Below are 9,841 nucleotides of genomic sequence, written 5' to 3'. Positions count from 1 at the left end.
TACCTCCCCTAAAGTACATTTTGAGGCATTTTTAAACTAGCAGGTGTAGATTTGATTTTGGCGAATGGATATACGTGTTGTGGAATGTTCGTCTAGTGTCCGAGCATTCGTATTCGTCTAGTGTTCGATAGACACCAAATTTACCAAATTTGCCGAGCTTTCATATTTCATATAGATGGACTTACCCCAGAATTACACCCACCCATGGGTCCTATGGCCCCTCTATGTGGTGAGGACACTAACTTTTATTAGATTTCAATCTAGACTCTAGACTTTTATTAGATATAACTGTGATTTTGTTCGTCTTAAATTACACCTAACTTTAGGCTAACTTTTATTAGATTTCAATCAATTTTTATTTTACCTTTATTTTATTTGCTTTTGTCACGACTATTTTAAATCTACGTGAGTTCAATTAATATCTACAATGTTACTTCATCTAAATCTCCACGACTTTGAGGAAATCTGTTGGTACATCTCCATATTTATATCTAAACATCCCATTTTTTCCATGAGTGTGGAAACATCACCCTAGTAGACACGTTTTAAAACTATGAGGTTGACGACGATACGTAACGGGCCAAAACGGACAATATCTTCTAGTGGTTGGAGAGGTAAACGAAGCATTCCTTATAAGGGTGTGAAAACCTTTCCCTAGTAAACCCGTTTTAAAACGATGATGCTGATGACGATACATAATGAACTAAAGCGAACAATATCGGCTAGCAGTGAGTTTGAGCTATTAGAAAAGGTATCAGAGTTAACCACCAGGGGGTGTGCCAGCGTGGGAGGTGGATTGTGAGATCCCACATCAGTTTGAGAGAGGATGAAACATTCCTTATAAGGGTGTAGAAATCTCTCCCTAGTAGATACATTTTTAAATTGTGAGGCTGACGGCGATACATAACGAGCAAAAGCGAACAATATCTACTACTAGTGGGCTTCAACCATTACCAATGATTGGTTGGAATAACTCAGTTGGTTAGTGTGTGGTTGTTAATCACAAGGTTGGAGGTTCAAGCTCTCCTTATTATATAAGGGTTTAGACACCACTAATCTCTTAGCCATTGCTACAAGCTCACATATGGTCGGTCAAACTTGCTAATTAGGTAAGTGGCCTTATGATGAGTGCCATATGTGGAAATGGTGAGGGGGTGATGGACCTCATAGAAAGACTCTAGCAAGCATTTAGGGACAATATTGTGTAAGAGATATGATGAGGTTCGACCTCAATCTAGGATACTAGTCCTTCACAAAGGTGACAATGCACCCTATAGATGAGTCGGTAGATCCGCAGTGCTAAAACCCCATAGAGACCTTGAGTCTAGCACCTTAGACTACTTGGTCATCCTAATTGCTTATTGTGATATCGCACATTTGTTGGAGAGGAAAAAATAAAGCATTTTTTACATGGGCGTGGAAACATCTTCCTAGTAGACGCGTTTTAAAACTATGAGGTTGATGACGATGCGTAACAAGCCAAAACGGACAATATCTTCTAACGATTGGGGAAGGAAATGAAGCATTCCTTATATGGTATGAAAACCTCTCCTTGGTAGACGCGTTTTAAAACGGTGATGCTGATGGCGACACATAATTGGCAAAAGCGGATAATATCTGCTAGCAGTGGGTTTGAGCTATTACGAAAGGTATAATAGTTAGCCACTGAGCGGTGTGCCAGTATGGGTGGTGGATCGTGAGATCTCACATCAGCTATAGTGGGGATGAAACATTCCTTATAAGGGTGTAGAAACCTCTCCCTAGTAGACGCATTTTAAAATCGTGAGGCTGAGGTGATACATAACGTGCAAAAGCGAACAATATCTACTACTAGTGGGCTTGAGCCATTACCAATGAGTGGTTGGAATAGCGAAATAACGGAATAGCGAAATAACGGAATAGCTCAGTTGGTTAGAGCGTGTGGCCTTAGTCACAAGGTTGGAGGTCACTTCTCTAAATGTTGATTGAATGGAAATTATTGTGGAAGAGTCTTAACCTTTACATAGATGTATTTAATACTCAATCTATTTATACTCAATCTAGGATACAATAGTGACAATGCAAGCCCACGCTGTCTCGCGCTTTAGTCACAAAGTTGAATGACACTGTGACCTATATGGGTCACAGCCTCATGTATTTATAGATGTATAATGAGATTGCATAACAAACCATGAAATCATAGATTTGGCAGTGGCTTTGTCATAATATCGGCGAGCTAATCTTTGGAAGATATGAGTCGCACATCAAGCTGACTCGTTCACGAACGAAGTGATAATCAACCTCAACATGCTTCGTCCGTTGATGAAAGATTGGATTGACGGCCAGATAGGTGGCACCAATGTTGTCACACCACAGGCTAGNCCCCTCAATCTGGACGATGTACTACTAAGTTCAGATTGCGCCTAAAATTGCTAGAAGAAGGAGCTGGCAATGGCTTTGTCATGATATCGGCGAACTGATCCTTGGAAGAAATGAGTCGAACATCAAGCTGACAAGTCGATACTCGTTCACGAACGAAGTGATAATCAACCTCAACATGCTTCGTCCGTTGATGAAAGATTGGATTGGCAGACAGGTAGGTGGCACCAATGTTGTCACACCACAGGCTAGGCGCTCGCGCTTGCGAGATCCCGAGCGCACGCAAGAGAACTTGGATCCAAATTAATTCGGCAGTGGCATCAGCAACCGCCTTATATTCGGCCTCTGTACTAGAACGAGAAACTTTCGATTGTTTCCTTGAACTCTAGAAGATAAGATTGCCACCAAAGAAGGATCGCATAGCCTCCCGTGCTTCGATGATCATTAGGATTTTCGGCCCAATCAGCATCCAAAAAGGCATTAAGCAAATCAATGCTGGACTTTGTAAGACACAAGCCCATATCAATAGTGTCATGGGGGTGATGGACCTCATAGAAAGACTCTAGCAAGCATTTAAGGACAATATTGTGTAAGAGATATGATGAGGTTCGACCTCAATCTAGGATATTGGTCCTTCACAAAGGTGACAATGCACCCTATAGATGAGTCGGTAGATCCGCAGTGCTAAAACCCTATAGAGACCTTGAGTTAGTACCTTAGACTACTTGGTCATCCTAATTGCTTATTGTGATATCGTACATTTGTTGGAGAGGAAAAAATAAAGCATTTTTTACATGGGCGTGGAAACATCTTCCTAGTAGACGCGTTTTAAAACTATGAGGTTGATGACGATGCGTAACAAGCCAAAACGGACAATATCTTCTAACGATTGGGGAAGGAAATGAAGCATTCCTTATATGGTATGAAAACCTCTCCTTGGTAGACGCGTTTTAAAACGGTGATGCTGATGGCGACACATAATTGGCAAAAGCGGATAATATCTGCTAGCAGTGGGTTTGAGCTATTACGAAAGGTATAATAGTTAGCCACTGAGCGGTGTGCCAGTATGGGTGGTGGATCGTGAGATCTCACATCAGCTATAGTGGGGATGAAACATTCCTTATAAGGGTGTAGAAACCTCTCCCTAGTAGACGCATTTTAAAATCGTGAGGCTGAGGTGATACATAACGTGCAAAAGCGAACAATATCTACTACTAGTGGGCTTGAGCCATTACCAATGAGTGGTTGGAATAGCGAAATAACGGAATAGCGAAATAACGGAATAGCTCAGTTGGTTAGAGCGTGTGGCCTTAGTCACAAGGTTGGAGGTCACTTCTCTAAATGTTGATTGAATGGAAATTATTGTGGAAGAGTCTTAACCTTTACATAGATGTATTTAATACTCAATCTATTTATACTCAATCTAGGATACAATAGTGACAATGCAAGCCCACGCTGTCTCGCGCTTTAGTCACAAAGTTGAATGACACTGTGACCTATATGGGTCACAGCCTCATGTATTTATAGATGTATAATGAGATTGCATAACAAACCATGAAATCATAGATTTGGCAGTGGCTTTGTCATAATATCGGCGAGCTAATCTTTGGAAGATATGAGTCGCACATCAAGCTGACTCGTTCACGAACGAAGTGATAATCAACCTCAACATGCTTCGTCCGTTGATGAAAGATTGGATTGACGGCCAGATAGGTGGCACCAATGTTGTCACACCACAGGCTAGGTGCTTGCGCTTGTGAGATCCCGAGCTCACGCAAGAGGACTTGGATCTAGATTAATTCGGTGGTGGCATCAGCAACCGCCTTATATTCGGCCTCCGTACTAGAACGAGAAACTGTTGATTGTTTCCTTGAACTCCAGGAGATAAGATTGCCACCAAAGAAGGATCGCATAGCCTCTAGTGCTTCGACAATCATCAGGATTCCCGGCCCAATCAGCATCTGAAAAGGCATTCAGCAAATCAGTGCTGGACTTTGTAAGACACAAGCCCATATCAATAATGTCATGTAGATAACGAAGAATTCGCTTGACTGCCGCCTGATGTACAGAAGTCGGGGAGGACATGAACTGACATACTCTATTGACACAGAAGGATATATCAGGACGTGTCAGAGACAAATATTGGAGAGCACCAACGACACTCCGATAGCAAGTAGTATCCTCAGGCGAGAGCTTTTCACCTCCATCCAATAACAACTTCTCAATAGGAAGCATAGGTGTGGGCACACCTTTGGGGGTGAGCATATTGGTTATGGACAATAAATCTTGAATGTATTTATGTTGTGTAAGAACAAGTCCATTGGAAGTATGACGGACCTCAATCCCAAGAAAATAACTCAAAATGCCAAGATCCTTGACGGCAAAATCATCCCGAAGCAGTGTAAGAAGTTTTTCAGTAGCCGTAGAAGATGAGCTGATGATAATAATGTCATCAACATAGATGAGGATATATATCTGAATGCCCGTCTTGTTAAAAATGAAAAGAGAGACATCAGCCTTTGAAGGTGTAAAATCCAGCTGTAAAAGTTTAGAGCTAAGGCGAGAAAACCAAGCACGCGGAGCTTGTTTGAGGCCATAAAGCGACTTATCCAGCTTGCAGAGATAACCAGAATATTGAGAATCCACAAATCCAAGGGTCTGCTTCATATAAACATCTTCATTAAGAAAGCCATGAAGAAAAACATGTTGAGTATCAATCTGCCGAATAGCCCAACCACGAGAAATAGCAAGAGATAAAAAGAGCCGAATGGTAGTGGACTTAACAACTGGACTAAAGGTATCATCATAATCAACGTCATACTGCTGTTTAAACCCTTTAGCAACCAGGCGTGCTTTGTAGCGATCAATAGAGTCATCTGGCTTTTGCTTGAGTTTGAAAACCCATTTGCAATCAATAACGTTAAGACCAGCACGAGGAGGAACTAAGTGCCATGTTTTATTTTTGAGAAGTGCCTGAAATTCATCAATTATTGCCTAACGCCAGAGGGGATGCTCCATAGCAATAATATGTGAAGTAGGTTCAGAGGCAGAAGACCAAACTACAGAATATGTTACTGTTCCATGTGTACGCACCTTGGGTTTCTTGATATTATGCTTCAATCGAGTACCATACGGATGAGTAGTAGGTGCAGGATCCACAATTGAAGGGATAGCTGTACCAGTCGTTGCGANATTGAGGGGACAGTTGTACCAGCCGTTGCGAGGGGAGCAATCGGTGCTACAGCAGTCGGTTGACCAGCGGCTGAGGATCCGACCGGACATTGTGCAATATCATCTGCTGGAGGAGGATCTGAGGCCCAATATTGGTGAAACATCCAACGCCGATTCGCGCGGCAGCGACGCAGAGGATTGCAACGACAATTTTGAAGCTGATGTGGGCACCAGATTTTCTGCATCCAAAAAGTTAGTAAGCACAGATATATGCATATGACCATTATCCAAATTAGTACTGCTGCTACCCAAATGCAATGTGCACAAATCAGGGGCATTGTGCGTCGGCTGCAAGGTTGGAAAATAAGATTCGGATTACCTTGTTGATCGAATATCTCAAGGCAAGAACATTGTTTGAGATTCGAATCACTCCACAAGCAAGATCGATCATGTCTAGCTTGAATGATTCTTGTTGATTAAATATCTCAAGACAAGAACACTTGATTGAGATTCGAATCATTCCACAAGCAAGATTGATCATGTCGAGCTTGAATGATTCTACATGCAACCTAAACTACATAGAATTGCAAAGAAACTTAGCCATTGGCTAAAGAAGATTGGCTAAAGAAGAGCACAAATGCTTCTTTTACTGTGTTTTCCAAGTCTACTTACAAATACAACATACATGGTTTTATATAGTCTACAAAATAAAAGGCATTCCAAGAGTTTAACATTCATACTTTATGGCCATAATTAGCCATTATGTAAATGTAACCTAAAGTAAATAAAGTTTTAAAACACAATAACTCTAAATTACTCTAAATTGTAACCCACCCAAAATTTATAACAATCAAACTTCATTCTTCTTCAATGTGGCATGAATTGAAACATTCTTTTGATAATTTTGACAACCTTTTCTTCACATCTTCATTGAAGTATATTGTATGATTGATGTTTTTTTGGTTCATATCAGTACTGCTGCTACCCAAATGCAAGGTGCACAAATCAGGGGCATTTTGCGTCGGCTGCAAGGTTGGGGAAGAATTGGGTGGGGCTCTCTTGAACGGAAAAACATTCTCATTAAATATGACGTCTCTAGAAATATAGACACGACTAGAATCAGTGTCAAGACACTTATACCCTTTACGTAAAGAATTGTAGCCTAGAAAGACACATTCCTTGGATAAAAAAGAGAGCTTTTGTTTGTTATAAGGGCGAAAATGAGGCCAACAAACACACCCAAAAACTTTTAATAAGGAGTAATTTGGTGGGGTATGAAAAAAACGTTCTAAGGGGCTTTTATTATCGATGACACGAGTAGGAAGATGATTGATGAGATATGTGGCTATAAGAAATGCGTCATCCCAAAATTTAATAGGTACATCAGCATGAGCTAGAAGGGCTAGGTCAGTTTCAATAATATGACGGTGCTTGCATTTAGCAGACCCATTTTGTTGATGCGTGTGAGGGCACGAAACACGATGAGCAATTCCAAGGGAACAAAAGAATGTATTATGAATTTTCTGATATTCCCCACCCCAATCAGACTGGACACACTTGATTTTAATATCTAAGAGACGCTCAACATGAGCTTGGAACTGCAAAAGTATACGAGGAGCTTCTGTACGATTCTGCATCAAATAGATTGACGAAAATTTACTGAAATCATCAATGAAGCTAATATAATATTTAAAACCCCCAACAGATGGAGGTGACGAACCCCATACATCCGAAAAAATTAATTCCAAAGGTGATGAAGACCTAGGAGAAGAACTAGTATATGGTAACTGATGACTTTTTGCTAACTGACATACATTACAAACCAACAAAGGTGACTCACTAACACAAGAAATATTATTGAGACGCAAAATTGACTTTACTACTTGAGATGAAGGATGTCCAAGACGTGCATGCATTGGGTGTGAGTAGTAGATCTGCTCACTAAGGCGTGCTTGAGATCATCGACATCAGATGGCTTAATAGGATAGAGACTAGACTCACACCTCCCGTCTAGAAGACTTTTCATCGACTGTCGATCCTTAATAGAAAAATGCAAAGGATGGTATTAAAAAAATACGTCATTATCACAGAAAATTTATGAACGGAAAGAAGATGTTTTGAAATTTCAGGCACATGCAAAATATTACGCAATGCAAGAGGATGAGCAACAATATTAATTAAAGAATGACCAGTATGCAAAATACGCAAGCCTGCTCCATTGCTGACTTGAACTTGTTCACCTCTATGATAGCGTTCACGCACAGCGAGATGATCCAGGTCACTGGTGATATGATCAGTGGCGCCTATATCGCTGTACAAATTTGGATCAATCTTGTAAGAGGAAGTAGCCGCCAGTGCCGCAGAAGGAGCAGAAGGAGGTTCATCTTGATAGAACTTATCCATCCTATGCCAGCAGCGAACAACAGTATGCCCCACTTTGCCGCAGATATGATAGGAAGGACGAGCAGAAGGGTCACGACGATCACCAGTAGGACGAGAGGGCGCAACACCTTGATAACGGCCATGACCATGATCCCTATGCCCACGGTTCTTATGCTTACCACCACGACCAACATAATTGGCATAAAATCCAGGATTTAACTAAAGTTCAGCTTAATGTTGTTGTTGGCGAGCTTCAAACGCCATTAAATATGTAAACACATCGTCAAGCGTGAGGGCTTCACTCTTGATAGTCATTGAGGTGACAAAGGGATCATAGTTAGGGCCAAAACTAGCAAGAAGATACGAGATGACATCATTATCCTACAAGGCAGAGCCGGTGGCGGCCGGCTCGGTGGCCAGCCCTTTGATCTTGCGAAAATAATTTGTAGCAGACAGATCGCGTTTCTTGGACGTGGCGAGCTCAACACGGATCTGAACAGTNAGTTTGAACTACAAAAGGTTAGTATTCAAACTCATTAAGTTTTAATACTTATGAATATGCTAGTTATTTACTATAATTGATGTTCTAAAAGTGCCTAAGATCCAAATTGCTTCCGCATGTGTTATATTAACACCATCAGAAGGGACCAGCTTGGCAGGTGCGACAATGGTGCCATCGAGGTAGCCCATAAGCTTTATACTCCATAGGTAGGGGAGGAGCTGGGTGCGCCATATGACGAAGTTGTTTTTGGTGAGATGGATTCTGACAACGTGGTGAAGAAGGATTGGGTCAAAAGTCGACGCCATGGTAGTTGAGATCGTGTTGGAGATGGTCGATGGGGAGAAGGAAGAAGATATGATAGACATTGTTAATGAATAAACCTTGGCTCTGATACCATGTTAAGTTGAATGGCACTGTGACCTATATGGGTCACAACCTCATGTATTTATATATGTATAATGAGATTGCATAACAAACCATGAAATCATAGATTTGGTAACAAACCATAAAATCATAGATTTGGTAACAAACCATAAAATCATAGATTTGGTAACAAACCAGGAAATCATAGATTTGTACATATATGATCTATTGTACGTTTAATAGAAACATCTTCCTAGTAGACGCGTTTTAAAACTATGAGGTTGACGACGATACGTAACAGGCCAAAACAGACAAGATCTTCTAGCAGTTGGAGAGGGAAACGAAACATTCCTTGTATGGTGAGGAAACTTCTCCTTGGTAGACGCGTTTTAAAGCGATGATGCTGATGGCGACACATAATAGGCAAAAACGGACAATATCTTCTAGCAGTTGGAGAAGGAAACGAAACATTCCTTATATGATATGAAAACCTCTCCTTGGTAGACGCATTTTAAAACGATATGCTGATGGCGACACATAATGGACAAAAACGAAAAATATCTACTAAAAATGGGCTTGGGCTATGATAAATGATTGGCTGGAATAGCTCAGTTGGTTAGAGCGTGTGGCTCTTAACCACAAGGTCAGAGGTTCAAAACCCTCCTTCTAGCAAAGAGATAGACAGGTACCTATATTGCTTTCGGAGTGGTAAAATTAACATGAAAATGGATAGCCACCCAATGTCGTCGAAACCCACGTGAAAAACACACCGTGAGGTTGACGACGGTATAATGCTTATGGCGATACATGATAGGCCAGTTATGTCAATATTAATCACGACTGTTGGAATTATGGTTCTTCTAGCGGTTGAGAGGGAATCGAAGCAACTGGGCGGTGTGGTGGGCTTGAGCTATTACAAAAGGTATCAGAGTTAGCCACTGGGCGGTGTGGTGGGCTTGAGCTATTACAAAAGGTATCAGAGTTAGCCACTGGGTGGTGTGCTAACGTGGGTGGTGGATTGTGAGATCCCACATCGGCTCGAGTGGGGATGAAACATTTCTTACC

General features: G+C 41.2%; 1 non-coding gene across 1 annotated transcript; it reads left to right on the top strand.

Moving 5' to 3' along the window:
• Positions 1-9,373: 9,373 nt before the first annotated feature.
• TRNAK-CUU lies at positions 9,374-9,448 on the top strand. The gene has a single exon. It is a non-coding gene; the product is annotated as a tRNA-Lys (tRNA).
• The last annotated feature ends 393 nt before the right edge of the window (positions 9,449-9,841 follow it).

Source organism: Cucurbita pepo, chromosome LG16 (assembly GCF_002806865.2).
Source record: "Cucurbita pepo subsp. pepo cultivar mu-cu-16 chromosome LG16, ASM280686v2, whole genome shotgun sequence".
NCBI classification, from domain to species: Eukaryota; Viridiplantae; Streptophyta; class Magnoliopsida; order Cucurbitales; family Cucurbitaceae; genus Cucurbita; species Cucurbita pepo.
This window is presented reverse-complemented; position numbering and strand designations above follow the sequence as displayed.